Source organism: Zingiber officinale, chromosome 8B, assembly GCF_018446385.1.
Source record: "Zingiber officinale cultivar Zhangliang chromosome 8B, Zo_v1.1, whole genome shotgun sequence".
Lineage (NCBI taxonomy): Eukaryota > Viridiplantae > Streptophyta > Magnoliopsida > Zingiberales > Zingiberaceae > Zingiber > Zingiber officinale.
The window spans coordinates 82,450,278-82,471,104 of record NC_056001.1 but is presented as its reverse complement, the minus strand read 5'-3'; the positions used below and the strand labels follow the sequence as shown (position 1 = coordinate 82,471,104).

Here is a 20,827-nt window from a genome sequence, read left to right as displayed (position 1 = left end):
TTTGCACACACAAAATCCTGATAAAAAATATACTCCACCATGTTAATTAATAAAGTCCAAGATCTCCACAAGTTCTTGGTATTCTTTTAATGAATTCTTTATTTGATCTATTTTTCTAATAAATTGACATATGATACCTTCCTTTATGTACATGGGTTGTTGAATAATATGCTCAAAATAATTGGTTTTTTGCTCTACGTTATGGATCAGTCATGTCGTCATTTCAATAAATATAGGATTTAAAATAACTCTTTTTCCCTCTCACGGATGAAGAAGAAGAGGAAGTGGACTATGCGTTCAGTGGTAGAAACAGGTGACAGGTTTATATTTCATAGAGTATAATTTGAGAGTTCTGTGGATTATTTTCTTCTTGCTAAATGAGTTTCTTTCATCTCTGTGTAGTCATGAAGTCCTAGTTGTACATGAGCCTTCTAACATCGAGATAACCAGAGAGGTCTTGCAGTGTTTAAGCTATGATGCTTGGTTAAATGATGAAGTAATTCTTAAATAACATTATATATATTTTTTGTATTGAATACTTGATATCATGAGTTGTTGATAGGCTTGTTGCCTTAATGATTTTTCATTAGTTTCACGAATATTATTTTCTTTTTTTTTTTGCAGGTTGATCCTGTCCGAAAGCTGAGTCGGACGAAGGCTGGTCGCGACGGCCAGGTCGTTGACGGAAAGTCGTGGGTGATCTGGCTCCCACGGGCGGCTGACGATGCTGCAGGTCCCTGCACACACTCAGACGATCCCCCTCCTCACGTTAGAGACCGGAACCCATGGAAAAAGTCCCCGGATCAGGCCATCCGACGCTCAAGTCAGGTACCTTTTCCCCAGAAAACGCAGAAAAAAAATGAAAAAACTGACTGAAAGCGAAAAGTTGTGGAAAAAAGTGATGAGAGAGAGAGTGTGCCTGTCCCCGCGTACGAAGAAGCCTCCCCGTTTTATGCCCTCCTCGCTTCTAGAACCTACAAGCCTCTCAGAAAGCATTAGACGCTGGGCTTTGTCGCGTAGTCCCGGACACCTGTCGCACTGCCATTGGTTATGAAAGCATCTTCTCGTTTAGGAACATCCGCCTTTACACATGGGTTTTGTCTTGTAGTGAAGGACATCTGTCGCGTTGTCATTGGTTGTGAAAGAATCTTCTCGTTTAGGAACCTCCGCCTTTACACCTGGGTTTTGTCTTGTAGTGAAGGACATCTCTTGACGGACAATCGTGATTCTCCGACTCTCGCACTGCTTAGCTTATCTGATCCATTGTGACCTGCCCCTGCCTCACATCCTTTGATCGGAGCCTCTAAGTGTTACCGGCCCGTCGGGCTGACTCCGAATGGCTCCGTCGATCCCGATCTATGATCTGTGGCTTGCACTTCCGGGCTTTCGAATCGCAGACCTGTAGACTTGATCCGTCTCTACACAGCTCTGCTACTTCCAACCTGTGATTTGTGACTTGCACTTCCGGGCCTTCGAATCGCAGGCCTGCAGATCTGATTCGTCTCTATACAGTTCTGCTACTTCCGACCTGTGCCTTGTGACTTGCACTCCCGGGCCTTCGAATCGCAAGCCTGCAGACCTGATTCGTCTCTACACAGTTTTGCTGCTTCCGACCTGTACCTGGTGACTTGTACTTCCGGGCCTCCGAATCGCAGGCCTGCAGACCTGATCCGTCTCTACACAGCTTTGCTGCTTCCGACCTGTACCTGGTGTTCTGCCTATCATCTTCCTTTGTCTTTCAACGACTTCGCCCCCTTGATCGACCAGTTTGCCTGATCTCTGACAACCCCCTATGCTTGCCTTTGATTGCCTAGTCAGCTTGACTATTGACCGCCAAGTCACCTTGACTATTGACTGCCACATCCTCTTGACTTTTGACCGCTATATGGCCTTGACCCTTCTCCCCTTTCCTTCGAGGGCCCCTCCATCACCAACCGTATCACAAGCCTGCCCCACAAGTCTAGTCGAAGGAGGACGACAGTCTGACTGACTAGACCTCAGCACATCTCTGTGACCTCAGCATATCTCTGTGACCTCAACCTATCTCTGTGTCTCTACCTCAGCATATCTCTGCGCGATCTGCTCTCTGCCTTACGCATCAACCTTTGTGTCACGTCGCCTGGGATACCATGCCTCCTTAATTGCTTTGCCAGTCGCTTGGGGTACCGTATCCACGTAGTTGCTTTGACTTGGCCACCCATCCTCTTTATAAAGAGCCTCGTGGTCACTTCTTTATTCTATCCTTCCTCTTTCACGCCTTCCTACTTCCCTTTTTCTAACCCGTGTTCCACCAGCTCCTTTCCCACGCGATGCGTTCTCCTTCTTCTGAGGAGGTTGATCAACCACCCTCCCAAGTGATGATAAATCAACTCACCTCGCTACTTGTCACGAGAGAACGTGAACTAGAGTGCGTATCCAGGGATCGAGCTGTCAGCTAGCTGCCCTGCACTATATGGAGGTCCAGTATCGTGTCGCGAAGCATTGCGTGCATGCGGAGAAGGCGAGGAAAGAGGAATGCTAGGCTAGCCTGCAGCGCCAACTTAGTCTTCAGGAACGCTTGCAGCAAGAGCATGAAGCGGAGCTATCTCTCCTCCGTGCGTGTCTCGATGATAAGCAACACACGATCGCTCAGCAGCAAACAGTCATCGACTCCTTACACGCGCAGCTGTCTAGAGCCTTGAATGCCCTAGAGGCTCCTGAGTCCCCAGACATGTCTTCACACGGCAGTGCTAATTCTCCATGACCAATCCTTTCCCCGATTTAAAGCTGGTCTGGGTGATAGTTGTCTCAGTGGCTCCCTTCCCGCAAGACGCTCCCGCTTGTAGCCTTAGCTGTATCACCTACTTATTGAACTGTGTCGCTGTACTTGTCTGTCTGTCCTTTTCCGGCATAGTCTTTCCTGCTCAATTTTCATCTAGCAAGCAATCTTAGAAACTCTAGCCCGTATGTAAGAGACAGGAGTTGCATCATGACTCATTCTTATGTATGAATCTCGGATAATAAAACTAACGTAATGCTTGAAAATTAAAACTGTAATGAACGTGTAAAACCTGATTCCGCAGTTAATATTGATGCTTTATGGGTGTGATGGATGACTTCCGTGTGATTCAAGACTGATATTTCGCAATTAGTTAACAGCTTATCTACAGACGCGAACATAAATAAGGTCGATGGTTAACCCTGCTTAACTACGATCGCAATTTGCATATGGAGCCAAACTAAGGTAGGGGCACGCCTCCACAGATCCTCATGAAAGGCGATGCTGGGTCTGGGCGTGGCCACTTATCGATCCCGAAGGTAGATGATTTTGATCGGCATGGAGCTCCGATGCAGGCTCACTTTAATTCTCAGATGGAGCCGACCGCTGGTGCGCGGAGAGCCACTCACTTATAACTCGTGACCGACGAGGCGAGAGTGGGACCACCGACCCAAAGGTCATGGGGCGAGAGAGTTCCACTTTAATTCTCGGGAAGGCAACCTGTGGGCGTCAGCGTGAGAGGAAGCTTATAACCCGTGGCGAGCCGCAGGGCTGAGCCTGAGCACTGACCTGGGCGTTGGCAGTGGCCTCACTTTAATTCTCCATGGAGTAAAGCAGCTCACCCAACCGAAGAGTGTCCGACGACCGACTGAGAGAGTGTACCATATTCGGAGCACTGTGGCATTTTAAAGGTATGGGAGCCGAGCATAACTCGTTGCGCAGGGTAAGAGTCACATGCATCGCTGGCTCACTTTAATCAAGATGGGAGCGGTCGCCGGAGAAGCAAGCCTTATAACCCCTTGAATGACGCTCCAGGACCACTGTATAAGAATGGTGCCCACTTTAATTCAGTGATGGGGTCGAAAGAGAGCAGAGCTCACTTATAACTCGTGACCGAGGCAAGAGTTCTGGGATCACCGACCTGTGTCGGTGAGCACCGGACTCACTTTAATTCAAGATGGGAGCCGACCGAAGGTCGCGTGAGAGCAGAGCTCACTTATAACTCGTGACCGAGGCGCAGAGTTCTGCACCACCGACCTGTGGGTATGAGCATTGTGGCTCACTTTAATTCAAGATGGGAGCCGACTGAAGGTCGCGAGAGAGCAGAGCTCACTTATAACTCACAATCGAGGCGAGAGTCCGCACCACCGACCTGTAAGAACAGCTGGAGCACAGGCTCACTTTAATTCAAGATGGGAGCCGAAAGGTCGCAGAGAGAGCTCACTTATAACCTCAGACCGAGGCGAGAGTTCTGGGACTAGCGACCTGTGGTTGTGAGCATGTGGCCCACTTTAATTCCTCACATGGGAGCCGACCAAAGGTCACATGGTGAGAGCAGAGCTCACTTATAACCTGACCGAGGGAGACGTGTCATACCCCGAGAGTGATACTGTCCGAGACCAGTACTCCTGGACGAGACTGGCACCGTCCGAGACCAAGACAATACTCCGGTCCAAGACCGGTGGCGATGGCGCTGGTCCGAAACCCGTGGACCTCCATCGGTAATGCATGGTTCCTTTCTTCATCCTCCTTGCCTCGCCCTAACCTAATTGCTTCTACGACCTGGTTGTTATCACTAGCTTTGGGCTTACTCATCCACGCCGCTTGTCTCCCTGCAATCGCACAAGTCATGGTATAGGATTAAGAATAAGGATGGGAGCATATAAACCTTACTTGACCCTTGGGCCATAACCCTCGTAGTTTGTGTGACCCCGTAGCTCTTGCGACGCGCTTGATTAAGTGACCTGATCAAGAGATACCTATGCGGACCTACTTACTCGGATGATCCGAGCAAGCAACATCCCGCAGTTCTGCTCGCTACTTCTCTGATCTGACACTCACTCCTACTGACCTGCCCTGTCTCATTCTTGGCCCTTTGAATTGCCTGGATTCTGTAGCTTTATGAAACTTCTCGCTTAGTCTCGGGCCTTTCATGAAGAATGCATCATTTTTAGGCCACGCCCTTTCATGATTGCCTTGCCATGTCAATCCTTAATGCGTTCCTTCTCGCGATGACACCTGTCCGACGCCTTTATTGCGCACGCCTTTTGACGCCAGCTTATGACCCATTTTTGCACCCTTCGGCGCTTACTTCCTATCAGACGGCGCTAGGGCGTGTTACCCAAAAAGATACTTGGCTCGACTCTCAATGTTTCCTAGGAATGAATGGGCTTTATAAACCCTAAAGGTAGTCCGCCGTCGTCACTTTAACGCTTCGCTATCCTCCTCCTTTAGTTCGTGGCCGTTTCTGGTGGTGCAACTCCTCGTCTCCCTGCTTGCGCCCGACCTGTGACCCCTCTTGTCTTCAACCTCCTCGCTTGCTTACTCCTCGTAACCATGGATGGTAAGGAACCCTTCTGGTATTCTCATTACATCTCTGATTTAGACCATCAAGACCTGTCTTCGCTGCAATCCAACTTAGGGCTAGGCGCTGCATATGAGTTTCGTCTTCCTTCGCCAGATGAACATCCTTCTTCTCCTCCTGAAGGGTTTATCACTGTCTTTAGGGATCAAATTTTAGGCGGTCTCCGCTTTCCTTTGCATCCTTTTCTCTCCGAGTTGAGTCAATATTGTGGTATTGGTATCTCTCAGTTTGCCCCCAATGTATTCCGAGCCGTCTGCGGAATCATCATCTTGTGCCGCATTTATAAAATCCCCTTGACCGCTCAACTATTCCACCACTTTTATTCCTTCAGGCGGGCTGAGCCGGGGGTGTTCAACGTGCAGGCCAAGCCAGGCTGCAAATTTTTTGATGACTTACCTTCCTCCAATAAAGGTTGGAGATCTCGTTTTTTCTTTCTTAAACCCCCCGCCCCCTTAGCTAGGCCTTCCCAATGGCGTCCTATCCTTGCTTCGGACTTTCCTTCACATGTTCATGAATCTGCCTGCTCCACAGCCTCGGGCAAGCTGACCGGCGTTGTTGTTCACTTGTCCATGCTGATGCTAGAAGGCAATCTGTATGCTTTTGGCCTTAGCCCTGTTTCAACAGAAATCGGAGCTCCTTTCGGTAAGCTGTTATTTTTCGTATGTCGTTCTTCGCTAACTGAGGTGCTTCCTCTTCTTATTTTTGCAGTGGCTGCTATTCACCGTTCTTTTGCCAGTCAGGAGAAACCCTCGGTGGCCGTTCTACAAGCTTTGAACGAAGAGCTAACACAAGGCCTATCTTCTGATCCCGCCGCTGCCGCTGGTTCACAACCTTCAGAACCCCGGACTTCTGATGCGGAAGCCACCCCGATGCTTATTAAGCCACCTGCTCCCAGCCCTACAGACTCAGCCCTACCCCGCATCTCTGATCAGCCTGCAGCTGAGCCATCGCCCGCAGGACAAGTGCCTTCTATCTCTTCCCCTTCCAGGTCCTCCGATACAAGCTTGGCCCAGGAGAAGGCCTCTGATCTGGAAGTGGCAGACCCGTCATTGGACCTGACAGCTCCGGTACCAATCCAGAGTGTATTACCTGCCCCGCCTTCGTCCTCTGGCGATCAGCCCCTGGACTCGCTGACTCCCCCTGCCTCTCCTCTTCTCGTGCCTACGAGCTCCGCCTTGCCGACTCTGGACCTGCCTTCCGCGGACCTAGCCTTTGAGGCTTCATGGAGGCTTCCCTCAGAGACCGACCCGGCCTACGCACCCGCTGCCGACCTATCTTCTATCTTTGGTAGGGTCAATTTCTATGGGGACTTGGCCACCTCCTGGCAATCAGCCAATCGCCAATTCTGGGAGAGCAGTTCCCCTTTAGAGGGGTTTGATCAAATTGCTCGTTCCTTGGTAGCGGTAAGCTCCTTTTCTTCTCCGGACATTCTGTAACCCCCTTTCCTTTCTTGCGACCCTTTGCAGACCTGTTCCGCGAGTTTGAGCGCCGTTCAACAAGCGGCCGAGCTTCAAAGAGAGAATGCGGCGCTCAGGCCCGTCTCCAGGAACTAGAGCCCCCTGTGGCTTCCTCAGCTCCTCCTGAGCCCTCTCTTGGGAGCCTGGATGCTTATCTGCGTGCCGCCGGGGAATCTGCAGACTCTGCCCGAGCCATCTCCCATGCCACTTTTGATAAGCTGCAGAAGCTGGAGGCGGCTTTGAAAATGAGTGAGTCCTCATTGGCCTCTGAGGCGGAGGGCCATCGCATGACGCTTTCTGATCTGGAAAATAAGGAGGCCGAGCTGCTTTCCAGATTGACTGAGCTAACACTGCTACGTCAAAGTCAGGAGCTCTTGTAAATGGGACTAGCCGATGCCCAAGCTCTGGCCCTTGCCGCCGCTGATCGGGAGGCGACCATACGAACCCAATGGGAAATGTGCCAAGCCACTCTTCAGTCTTTGCAAGCAGATCTTCTGAAGGCCCAGGAAGCAGCATCTCATAGCCAGAGCGACTTGTCCGTGGCCCGCACTGAGGTTGCCGAAAACAAGAATAGCTTGGAAGTATACCGGGCTGGCGAACCAGAGCGGCTGGAGGCGTACAGACTGGCCTATGTCTGCTCTTCCTTCTTCCTCCAAAAGCTGGGGCGCTGGATGATCGTGCTGCTATGCCACAGGGCCGCTGGTGGGGTCAGACAAGCATACGAGCAAGGCTTTTTGCGCTTGGCAACCCCTGCCACTTTCCTGGACACAGCTCGCCTGTCTAGGGAACTACCGCAGGAAACTTTTCCCTCTTTTGAAGCGGATGGTGGACTCTTCCTTCTGGAGGCTCCTCCCCTTGTGGCCGACCAGACCTCCGCTGATATGTCTTCTCAGGCTCTTCCTGCTACCGCTCCTACCGTGACTACTGATCTTGCGTCCTCCTCCGCAGTGCCAGCTGAGCCCGTGCTCCTTCCGTTGGCCTCCGGTGACCCTGCCTCTTCTTCTTCAGATGTTGAGTAGTCGGAACCAGGTTGTAATGTTTACCTTTTATGTGTTGATGCTGAACCTTCCCTGATTGTACTTATTCGTGTGGTTGTATTGAACTTTAGATGACTGTACTTATCTTCCCTTATATCCGGATAATCGTATAGCTTCCCCTTCATGTATCCTTAGCTTGTCTCTTTTCTTAGTAGGTCGTCCGTAGGCTTTGGCTAATCTCTGCTGATCAGCTTGTCCTCGTTTACTTTGCTTTGCCACGTCGCTCTTCCTTCTATGATCGCTTTTAGACCGGGCCCGGTGAGTGATAGATTTTCCCTTGCATGTCCATGAAGCCCGTTGTTTTGATCTATCCACCTTTCTAATGGCCCCTCCGTACACTTTTGTCTGGCGTGGAGCGATCGCCTTAAAAGGCGCTTCGTATCTCGAGCCTTTGTCTTTCCTATAATGCCCTCCGGTTAGATTCTCGAGGATCATCACAGAGCGCTCCCTGTCTATCTCCGCCCCCGTATCAACCATCCGTTATTAACTTATGAAAATATCCTTCCTCCGCCATACCTATAAGTATCTTCTTCCTCTTTCCCTTCTGTTATGATTCGCCATCACCACAGAGCACTCAAACGTCGCCGCCGCCGACTAACCTTTTCCGAGACTGCGCCGCGCTCCTTCCTTTTTTTCAAGCCCCCTCTTTTCGTTTGTTCTTTCTACCTCCTGAGATAATCTCTCTTTCAATGGCCTCTCCTTCTTGGGTCTCCTTGTTGGCGGAGCACTTCCCAGGCGCTTCGACTTTCGCTGAGTTGGATTGGGATGATCTACGGTACACTTACGAAATCCCTACTAGCTTTCGCCCCATCATCCCTGTTAGGACCTTCGGATAGCGGCTAGAGAGGGGGGTGTGAATAGCCGACCTCAAATTATCGTTTCTTCCTACAATTTAGGTTAGCGCAGAGGAAATAAAGAGTAGAAACGAAGATGGAGAAGATCAAACCTCAAACACGATGATGTAACGAGGTTCGGAGATGATACTCCTACTCCTCGGCGTGTCCGTAAGGTGGATGAAGCCTATCAATCCGTCGGTGGATGAGACCCCGGAAAACCAGCTAATAGAAACTCCTTCTGGGTGGAGAAACCTCGCCACAAACTTCTTGCAACAGCAAGATAGGACTACAAAGATACAGCACAATACAAAGGCAGTAAGAATGTAAAAACACAGCTTGCCTTCTCGTCGACTGGATGAAGCAGCAACTTCACGAAACACCTACAACAGCAGGAACCAGCCGAAGGAAGCTTCCACGAAGCTTCAGGAAAATGAGAGCTCAGCAAAGCTCTGATTGCCGTAAGATCAGAAGGAAAAGAGAGGCAGTTTTTTTTTTCTATAGAGGCACTCGACCCCTTTATATCCCTGAACCTGCGAACCTGTGAAGAGGGCAGAAGACACAGCAGAAATCTAGCCGTTGTGACTCAACGGCTAGAGCTGGACCGATCAGGCTCCATCCTGATCGGTGGACCATTTTGTCTTATTCCTCTGATCAGACCTATTTGAATTCCCGCATCGTCATGATACCTGCAACCTGTCTCAAGCTCACAGAAGATCGTTAGTTCAGAGGAATCAGAAGTTGCAGAAAAACCGCAGACTTCTAACGACTTCGCTGTGGATCGATCACCAGACCGATCCATGGTTCTCTGGACCGATCAAGACACATCCTGATCGGTCAGGGATGGTGCTAATCGGTCAGTGGACCGATCAGGCCTTAGAGCTCCCAGCCCTAAACCCTACCTGGTCCTGAGAACGAGCTACCGAGCCCTCTCTGACCTAGTCCGGAGAACGAGCTACCGAGCCCTCTCCGACTCCATCCGGTCCAGAGATTGAGCTACAGAGCCCTCTTTGACCACAGTTTGGAGAACGAGCTCCCAAGCCCTCTCCGACTTCCCATGCCAAGTTTCCATACTTGGACTTTTCCCGTGCCAAGCTCCCTGCTTGGACTTTTTCGTGCCAAGTCTCCATACTTGGACTTTTCTCGTGCCAAGCTCCCTGCTTGGACTTTTCCGTGCCAAGTCTCCATACTTGGACTATTCTCGTGCCAAGCTCCCTGCTTGGACTTTTCCGTGCCAAGTCTCCATACTTGGACTTTTCTCGTGCCAAGCTCTTTGCTTGGACTTTTCACCAGATGTCTGGTCAACCTTGACCTATCTGGATTTCCCTTGCCTGGCTTCACTCACCAGAACTTTCCAACTGTCTGGCTTCACTCACCAGGACTTTCCCTTGCCTGGCTTCACTCACCAGAACTTTCCAACTGCCTGGCTTCACCCACCAGGACTTTCCCTTGCCTGGCTTCACTCACCAGGACTTTGACCTGGCTTCACTCACCAGGATTTCCCGAATCAGGTCGACTCACCTCTGGTCAACCATGTCAACCTTGACCAAAGATTGCACCCACAATCTCCCAAGTTTGTATTCTGTCAAACATCAGAATACAACTTTTCTACTCTCGTCAAACATCAAAATAGAACTTTTCTATTCTCGTCAAACATCAAAATACAACTCGAGTCAGGTCAACCAGGTCAACCTTGACCTAAGGTTGCACCAACAATCTCCCCCTTTTTGATGTTTGACAAAAACCATAATCAAGTTAGGTTAACCCGATAACCTAACTTAGGTTTTCCAATGTTCTTCCTTGAACATTCTCCCCAAACTCTAATGTTCTTCCTTGAACATTCTTTGGACATTCTCCCATTCTCTCCCTTTTTGACACACATAAAAAAGAGTGAATCAAGGTCAAGAGTTTCTTCCTAATGAAAGTCCCATACCTTTCATTGAAACCCTTAAATTCCCCCTTGATACTAAAGTCAACAATCAACTTAGTGATAATCCCATATCACTCAAGTCTTTAGAGTAAAAACTCCCCCTTAAAGTCAACTCCCCCTTGACTAATAGGTAAAACTCCCCCTAAAGGTCAACTCCCCCTTGACTATTGCACCAACAATGTCTTGGAGAGTTTAAACCCTTTAGAAATCCAAAACACAAACTGTGTTTTAACTTTCAGCTAAAATTTCAAACAACACAGTCGAAAATCAGCATTTTGGCACGCTCTGATCGGTCACCAGACCGGTCAGACCTCACTGGATCGGTCACCAGACCGATCCACACTTCCCTGGATCGGTCCAGTGACCGATCCAGACCTCCCTGGACCGATCAGCATCCCCTCTGATCGGTCCACAAATCTCTGATAGGGATTTCTGATTTTTCTCCCGAAATTCAGAAACCCCTAAAAAATCACAGAAAATTCCAAAAATTGTAAAATTTTGAGGGTACATTCCTCATAACATATATTATCATGGAAAAATAGTTTTCTATGAAAATAACTTCCATTTTCAAATCTTGATACAAAGTTCGAAAAACTTTGAAATAGCACAAGGTTAATCCATCTTTGTATCAACTTGCTCAATGATGAATGCTATCACTAGAAAAGCTTCATCAATGTTTTTCAAATCAATTTTGAAATGATTTTAAACCATTCAATTTAGGACCACAATCTTAGGGCTAAATGTACATGACTTGTACACAAGCTTTCCCTATGATCCTCAATTACGGACTAGGCTCATCTAGGTACAAGAGCTATGCACCTTGATCCTAACTCATAATCCTAATATCTCACACACATCTAAGGTGTATCAAACACATCCAAGTCAATTTTGATGTGAGATATGGGTTTAGGTCATCTTAAGCTAAGTTCTCATGCATTTTCTAGACAACAATTTGATTTCCATATCAAATTGAGTTTTTATCCTTAAATCAATTTAATTGATCATAAATGCAAGAGATGATGACATGGCATAAAATAATATCATAAGTGAAAACATGTGCCAATGTCATGATGTCATGTCATAAAGTATGAAACTTAAATAAAACATGACATATAACTAACCTAAGCATTATCATGACATTTCAAATGATAATAAATTAAATATGATGTCATGACATGGCATATGGCAAACAATATATGGCAAATAGCATGTAAAGGTATAGAAGATACCTAATTCTAGCCTTAGTTGCCATTTTTGATAGTTTTGATCATTTTGTCATAGGTTCTATATTCCTAAGTGTAATAGACCTAAAATCATATACCAAAGATTTTTAGATCACTATGTGCCAATTAGATTGACTCTAGAAAACTCCTCAAATGTGATTGGCACATCCTAATCACCTTAGGAATAACTTTCCATTTCATTTTCAAGGCTTGATTACACCTTGAAAATTCCTGAAGTGACACCTTTTGCCATGATTAGGTTAACTACCTATTCAAGTAAGGTTGGCACACCCTAAACCATCTAGCGTGATGGAATCACGCTCTTAGGAACCCACTACCTATTGGAGCTCATTGGGTTAACTAAATATTCACTAGGGATGACTTCCCTAGCAACCCTCCTAATGACCCTCCTAGGCTTTAAAGTCTTGGTCATTTGGGACTCATCAAGATCAACTCTAGGGGTGACTCCCCTTGTGACCTTGGTGATGGTTTTTCTAACCCTAGGTCTTGTTCCATAATCGAATGGAACATTATGATAAGTGGGCTTGACCACTTGAGTCTTAGGTTTGTGACCCAAACCTCTCATGTTCCTGGGCTTTTGCTTTTGACCCTTAGATCCTAGAGTTGACTTCTCTAAATTCTTAAGAGTCTTTTCTAAGGTGTCAAGTCTTGACCTCAAGACTTGATTTTCCTTTTCTAATACCTCTAGTTTTAATTTGTCATTTTTCTTTGAGGTATACCTAGGCATATGTCTAGTTGTTTTGGGATTCCTATCTAGGTTTTCCTTAACCTTAGATGAGTCAATTCTAGGGTTGGCATTTCTAGTATCATCCTTACCTAGACTAACATGTTTGGCACCTAAGCACATGTATCGGTTTCTATGGTTATCATGCTTATCATCATTGGTAATTGCAATAAAGCTACTAGCATGTTTCTTATTAGAATTGTAATAATGTGCCTTAAAAGATACCTTAGGGTTTGCCTTAGCTCCCCCCATAGATGTGCTTGGTCTCTTGTCCTTGTGAGGTTGCCTCCCCCTTGGACATTGGCTCCTATAATGTCCCCTTCGCTTGCATTGGAAGCACACCACGTGCTCCTTGCCCTTGCGTTTCGGGACTCCGGCTTCCTTGACTTTTGGTGCCGGTGGAGTCTTCCTAATCCTCTTTGGACATTTACTCTTGTAATGTCCATATTCCCTACACTCAAAGCACATTATTTGTAATTTACTTGAAATTAAACTTCTTGAGTTACCTAGGGTTGAGGATGGATAGAAGCTCTCTTCTTCATCCCTTCCGGAGGTAGAAGCTTCTTCTTCTTGCTCCAATCTTGAGGAAAAACTCTCCTCCTCTTCTTCCTTAGATGTTGAGTAGCCCTCAACTTCTAATTCCATACCTCCATGATGTGAGCTGTTTGGCTCACTTAACTCCTCTTCATGGCTTGAATTGGAGCTCTCCTCATGGAACTTGGCCAAGTTGTTCCACAACTCCTTGGCATCGTTGTATCCACCTATCTTACACAAGGTATCATTAGGTAATGAAAATTCAAGGATTTTCGTTACCTCGTCGTTGATTGTGGATTGGTGGATTTGTTCCTTTGTCCACTTCTTCTTCTCGAGAGGTTCTCCCATTTTATCCACCGGAGGAGTAAAACCTACTTGTACACAATTCCAATTCACTAGGTTAGTCATAAGAAAATACTTCATTCTTACCTTCCAATACGCGAAGTCGTCGCGATCGTAGAAGGGTGGAATCGTGATGTCTTCTCCAAGTTGATCCATTCTCTAGCTCGTGCTCCCCCGGGTGTTAATCCGACGAAGAGCGACCTTGCTCTGATACGACTTGTTAGGACCTTCGGATAGCGGCTAGAGAGGGGGGTGTGAATAGCCGACCTCAAATTATCGTTTCTTCCTCCAATTTAGGTTAGCGCAGCGGAAATAAAGAGTAGAAACGAAGATGAAGAAGATCAAACCTCAAACACGATGATGTAACGAGGTTCGGAGATGATACTCCTACTCCTCGGCGTCTCCGTAAGGTGGACGAAGCCTATCAATTTGTCGGTGGATGAGACCCCGGAAAATCGGCTAATAGAAACTCCTTCTGGGTGGAGAAACCTCGCCACAAACTTCTTGCAACAACAAGATAGGACTACAAAGATACAGCACAATACAAAGGCAGTAAGAATGTAAAAGCACAGCTTGCCTTCTCGTCGACTGGATGAAGCAGCAACTTAACGAAACACCTACAACAGCAGGAACCAGCCGAAAGAAGCTTCCACAAAGCTTCAGGAAAATAAGAGCTCAACAAAGCTCTGATTGCCGTAAGATCAGAAGGAAAAGAGAGGCAGTTTTTTTTTTTGTAGAGGCACTCGACCCCTTTATATCCCTGAACCTGCGAACCTGTGAAGAGAGCAGAAGACACAGCAGAAATCTAGCCGTTGTGACTCAACGGCTAGAGCTGGACCGATCAGGCTCCATCCTGATCGGTCCAGACCTTCTCTGATCGGTCTTGGGACCGATCAGGACCTATTCTGATCGGTCCCTGCACGATCAAGACAGACCGTTCCAGCCTCTCTGATCGGCTGTGGACCGATCAGACTCAGTGGATCGGTCCACGACCGATCCCCTCTTTCTTCTCCCGATCTTCTTCGCTTCAGAGGATTACCGATCGGTCACCGACCGATCGGTAATTCACGAAACACACCGCTTGTTACCGACGGCCATCGACCGATCAGCAACCAACAGACACCGATCGGTCACGATCGATCCGTTTGAGCTCCCAGCCCTAAACCCTACCTGGTCCTGAGAATGACCTACCGAGCCCTCTCTGACCTAGTCCGGAGAACGAGCTACCGAGCCCTCTTCGACTCCATCCGGTCCAGAGAACGAGCTACCGAGCCCTCTCTGACCACAGTTCGGAGAACGAGCTCCCAAGCCCTCTCCGACTTCCCATGCCAAGTTTCCATACTTGGACTTTTCCCGTGCCAAGCTCCCTGCTTGGACTTTTTCATGCCAAGTCTCCATACTTGGACTTTTCTCGTGCCAAGCTCCCTGCTTGGACTTTTCCGTGCCAAGTCTCCATACTTGGACTTTTCTCGTGCCAAGCTCCCTGCTTGGACTTTTCACCAGATGTCTGGTCAACCTTGACCTATCTGGATTTCCCTTGCCTGGCTTCACTCACTAGAACTTTCCAACTGTCTGGCTTCACTCACCAGGACTTTCCCTTGCCTGGCTTCACTCACCAGAACTTTCCAACTGCCTGGCTTCACTCACCAGGACTTTCCCTTGCCTAGCTTCACTCACCAGGACTTTCACCTGGCTTCACTCACCAGGATTTCCCGAATCAGGTCGACTCACCTCGGGTCAACCAGGTCAACCTTGACTAAAGATTGCACCCACAATCTCCCAAGTTTGTATTCTGTCAAACATCAGAATATAACTTTTCTACTCTCGTCAAACATCAAAATAGAACTTTTCTATTCTCGTCAAACATCAAAATACAACTCGAGTCAGCTCAATTCGAGTCAGGTCAACCAGGTCAACCTTGACCTAAGGTTGCACCAACAATCTCTACTGGTGTGAACTTGTACTTCGATCCTCCGCCTGGTTTTTGTACTTTCTTTACTGAGCAATTTGTATCTGGCCTTCGTCTACCCCCGCATCCTTTTTTATCTGGAGTGTGCCGCTACTTTAAGATCCCCTTAGGTCAGCTAACTCCCAATTCCATAAAGATTTTGTGTGGCTTCGTAATCCTCTGCGAAGTTTGCGAGGTTTCCTGATCCGCTCCCCTCTTTCACTGCTTCTTTGCTCTTGCTCGGCACGCCGATGGTCTTTTTGACTTCCAAGCTCGCAGTCATACCGCTTTATTCTCTCCTCTTCCTCTTCCCAGTGCTAACTGGAGGAAAAAATTCTTTTTTCTCCGATTTCCCGAAGAAGTAGACTGGCCTCTGCGGTGGCAATCTGCGCTGCCTCTGACTCCGGCGTTGGAAGACTTCCATATGGACCTCCCGTATACTGTGGCTGCGACCCGCATGGAAGATTGGCGCTTAAATCTGATGAGACTGTTGTCTGAAGACCTACTTTCCTTTTTCTGGGTGAGCCTCGTTTCCTCTAAAACACCGCACTCCTTAGGTAAGTTCGCGCTGAGCTCCACCTCCCTTTCGATCATATTCTCCGCTAGAATAACCTTTCGTGTTGGTGCCTATAGCTGAGGTTCTGCATCGCGCCTCAGAGGGTCTGCCTTTGCCCCTCGATGATCTAGAAATACTGCGACGCGGTCGGGCAATCATGGAGAGGAGGCTACTCCCTCATCTTGGATCCGCCTCATTTGGGACAACGACTCAGCCTGCTCCCAGCCCCGCCTCGCACACAGCATCTCCTTCGCCTGTCGCCCCGAACCGAGGTCGGGGTTGTGCTCAAGCCAGCCGTCCGGCCAGCCGCATCGTCCGAGGAGCCCCCCGGGCCCCTAGCCGTGGTCGCGCAGCCCTTCATCGCGCAGGTCAAAGCTCGTCCGGGCGAGACGCCACAGATAGGGGTGTTGCAGCCCCTTCACAGGGTCAGCCTTGCTCTGGTAATTCTGACTCGGACAACCAGCCTCTGCTTCACAGACGACGTTGGAGACCAGGTCTGACTTCACAAATGCTCGATCCTGTTCCTTTTACTGCCATGTTGCCCCCTGCTGCCATCGTGGCTGACTCTGACCCCACTCCCTTCTTCATTTTTGTTTCGTTTATCTGGCAGCCTCTCCCAACCCTTACAGGGGAAGACCGGATGCATTCCGCTCTGCCCCCACTCTTGCTGAGGAAGACGACACAGGTGATCATCATGACCCCGTGCCAACCGAGCCCGTTCCCGAGCCACCTCCTGCTCCTCCTAGTTCTACCGCCGGCCCCTCTCGACCTTCCTCCTCCACCCGCCATCGTTACAGGACCACTATCCCCTCTGAAGCTGCTCTAGCTCGTCGACACGACGTCCCCACGAGCCTTCTGATGATGAAAGGCTGTCTTGGCAGCTTGTGGGCAGAGAGCATGAGCCAGATGGATAGCGCGCCGCCCTCAGTCCAGATGGATAGGTTCTCGAAGTCCTGGGCTAAAGTAAGTACCCCATACCTTTCACTTGTTATTAGTTTGCCTCAACTAAAGGTTATATCTTCCATCCAGACTCATGCAGAATCTTTAGTTCTGAACCAGTCCTTCCACAACCTCCATCATGAAAGCAAAGAACTCCGAGAGAGAGTCTCCGAATTAGAGCTGCAACTGAATGACCCCGCCAAAGCCAGTTACGCATTACGAGCAAAGATCCAAGCCTTAACTAATCAGACCGGCCGGCAGAAAAATTCCCTAACGCAGGTCAAAGATGAACTCCGAGCTATGAGGGAGGAAAGAGCTGCCTCTGAGGCGGGGTATCAGCAACAACTAGCCCATCAGGCTCAGGAAATACAGTACAAGGATACCCTTCTGCAGGAGAAGAACAAGAAATTGGAGGCTCAGGCAGCTCAACTGGAAACTCAAGCAGCTGAACTAAGGGCTCTGAAGGCGGAACTATCCCAGTCCCGAGCGGCTTTGACGGGAGTATCCACCGCCTTAGCCGTCTATCAAGAAGGAGAGGAGGATCATTGCCTGCGAAGTCGAATGTCTTATCTGACCTCTCCCGAATTTTTATCCCAGGCTGGGGTACGCTTCTCCGCGACCATACCATACACGGCGGCCGGGGTTATCCGACAGCTCCACGCACAAAGCTTCTTGAACTCCATTCCTCCCGCAGACTTTTTGGATCCAGAGAAAATCATCCAAGGCTTCCCGGATGAGATTTTTGCTCATTTTAAATGATCTGTACCAACTGCTAAAAACTGATGAAATTTTTACATGTACATACGTATCTTTGAGTTTTGGCTTGACTACCATACTATCTCCAACCCCTCCGGCCGACCTAGCTTTCATTAACAGGGTCGGCACCCCTCACACCTGATAGGGCTGTAGGTAGTTAGCACTCCAAGGTCGGTCTAGCTTCCTTCCTTGAGCAACTTGCAAATAATAGGCCCCCGATGCCAACTTCTTGACAACTTTGTAAGGTCCGTCCCATTGAGGCACCAACTTTGTCACTTCCCCCAAGGGCTTCACCTGCTTCCAGACTAGGTCTCCTTCTCCGAAAAAACGAGGGATCACCCTTCTATTATAGTTCTGTCTCATCCTCTGTCTATAGGCTTCCAGCCTGGCAACTGTTTGCTCGCGAATTTCGCTGATGAGATCCAGTTCGGCCAGCCGTCGCTCTGTGTTCCCTTCGTCGTACATCATTCTTCTGACGGATGGTATCCCGACCTCCAGAGGCACCACTGCTTCATTGCCATATACCAAATGGAAAGGTGTCAGACCTGTGCTTTCTCGGGGTGTCATACGATAAGCCCACAAAATGCTCGGCAGTTCGTCCACCCAACTGCCTCCCGTGTGATCCAGCTTGACCTTGATCCCTCGCACTATTTCTCGATTGATCACCTCTGTCTGACCATTGCTCTGAGGATGCGTCACCGAAGTAAAGGCCTGAGTTATGTCGAACCCCTTGCACCAATTTTGTATCTTGCGTCCCTGAAATTGTCTGCCATTGTCCGACACTAACTTATGAGGTAAGCCTAATCTGCAAAAGATATTCTTCCACAAGAACTGGATCACCGCATCTTCAGTAATTCTGGCCAGAGCTTCCGCCTCTACCCACTTGGAGAAGTAGTCTACTTCTACCAACAAAAAACGTCTTTGCCCTGTAGCCATCGGGAAAGGTCCCACAATATCCATACCCCATTGGTCAAACGGGCAAGACACTATAGAAGTTCTCAGCAGCTCTGTGGGTCGGTGTGTCAAGTTCTGATACCTTTGGCATGACAAACAAGTATTCACCAGCTTCTGTGCATCCTTTTGTAGGGTGGGCCAAAAATACCCGGCCAGTAGTACTTTCCGAGCCAGCGTTCTTCCGCCTGCATGATTGCCGCAACATCCCAAATGTATCTCCCGCAAGGCCTGATCTGCTTCTTCCATACTCAAGCACTTGAGCAGAGGTCTAGAGAAAGACCTTTTGTATAGTTGATCTCCAATCATAACATAAGAATGAGCCTGTCTCCTGAGCATACGCGCTTCTTCTAAGTTGGTTGGTACAATTCCCTGCTGGAGGAAATTTATTATGGGCGCCTTCCAATCAATTACTCCTCCCAGGTTATTTTGTAAATCTATCTGAGCTATAAGGAAGGTCTGCGCTATGGATCTGTCAAGTACCCAAGTGGTCAGGGAGCTGGCCATTTTAGCTAATTCATCCGCTCTTTCATTTTCAGCCCTGGGAATCTTAGTGACTGTGACCTCTTTAAAATCTTTTCTCATCTTCTCTTAGGCTTCCTTGTAAACTTGCATCTTTTCATTGTTTGCTCAAAATTTCCGGTCACCTGCTGAGTTACTAGCTGCGAATCTGAGTATATTACGACTCGGCTTGCCCCCACATGTCGAGCTGCTTGTAGACCTGCTAATAGGGCTTCATACTCTGCCTCATTGTTGGTAGCCCTGAAGTTTAGCCGTACAGTCAGCTGCATGATGTCTCCCTGTGGAGCTATTAGAAGTGCACCTACACCACTTCCACGATGGGTAGCCGACCCGTCTACGTAAACTTTCCAAACCTCCTCCGAATCCGCCTGATAAAACTCTGTCAAGAAATTCGCCAGAGCCTGCGCCTTGATCGCGGTTCGGGGCTGATACTGTATATATCATATTCCCCTAGCTCGGTTGCCCAATTGCTAAGTCGACCTGCTACCTCCACCTTAGTGAGAGCCCGCCCCATCGTAGTGTTTGTCAGGATGGTAATAGGATGTGCCAAAAAATACGGTCGGAGGCGCCGAGCCATGAGGACAAGTCCGTAAACCAACTTTTACAGGGCTGTGTACCGAGACTCAGCCCCCTTCAATAAATGACTGAAAAAATACACTGGCCGTTGTACATTGTCTTGCTCCTTAACTAGCACGGCCCCCACAGCCTCGGGGGTGGCCGATAGATAGACCCAGAGGGGTTCTCCAACAACAGGTTTGAACAGCGCTGGTAAAGATTCCAGGTATTGCTTTAGCTCTTCAAAGGCCTGTGTGCACTCTTCCGTCCACTGAAACTTAGCTGCTTTCCTGAGGACTTTGAAGAAGGGTGCGGCCCGATCTGTAGATCTGGAGATGAATCTGGACAGCGCCGTTATCCTGCCTACTAACTTCTGTGTCTCCTTCAAATTCTGAGGGATCTGCATGTTTCAGAGTGCTTGAACCTTCTCAGGATTGACTTCTATCCCTCGTTCAGTCACCAGATAGCCCAGAAACTTCCCTCCTTTGGCCCCGAACAGACATTTCAGGGGATTCAGCTTTACATCGTATTGCCTTAGAGTCCCACAGGTTTCTTCTACATCTTTTATTAGACTGGACGCCAGGGGAGACTTGATTAAGATGTCGTCAACATAGACCTCCACGTTCCTCCCAATCTGACTTCGAAAGACTTTGTCCATCATCCTTTGGTAGGTAGCCCCCGCATTCCTGAGTCCAAATGGCATGACTGTATAGCAAAAAGTACCGTCGGCTGTTATGAAGCTAACCTTCTCCTGATCCTCCCTAGCCAAGGGTATCTGATGATATCCTTGATAAGCGTCCATCATACATATCCTCTCACAGCAAGCGGTTGAATCCACCACCTGATCGATCCGCGGGAGAGGATAACAGTCTTTGGGGGTGGCTTTGTTGAGGTCACGAAAGTCTATGCACACCCTCCACTTGTTGTTAGGCTTTTTTACCAATACAACGTTAGAAAGCCAGGACGGGAACTGCACCTCTCGAACATGTCCTCCCTTCTTGAGCTGATCCACTTCAGCTCGGATAATCTTATTCTGATCAGCGGAGAAATTTCTCTTCTTCTGCTTGACTGGCTTGGCTTCAGGTATCAGATGCAGCTTATGATCGGCTATGTCTGGTTTGATTCCGGGCAGTTCTTCCGGGGACCAAGCAAAAACG

The 20,827-nt window shown here is 48.5% G+C and overlaps 1 pseudogene; it reads left to right on the top strand.

Annotated features, from left to right (window-relative positions):
* Positions 1-254: 254 nt before the first annotated feature.
* LOC122013995 overlaps positions 255-20,827 on the top strand; it is a 55,288-nt pseudogene continuing 34,715 nt past the window's right edge.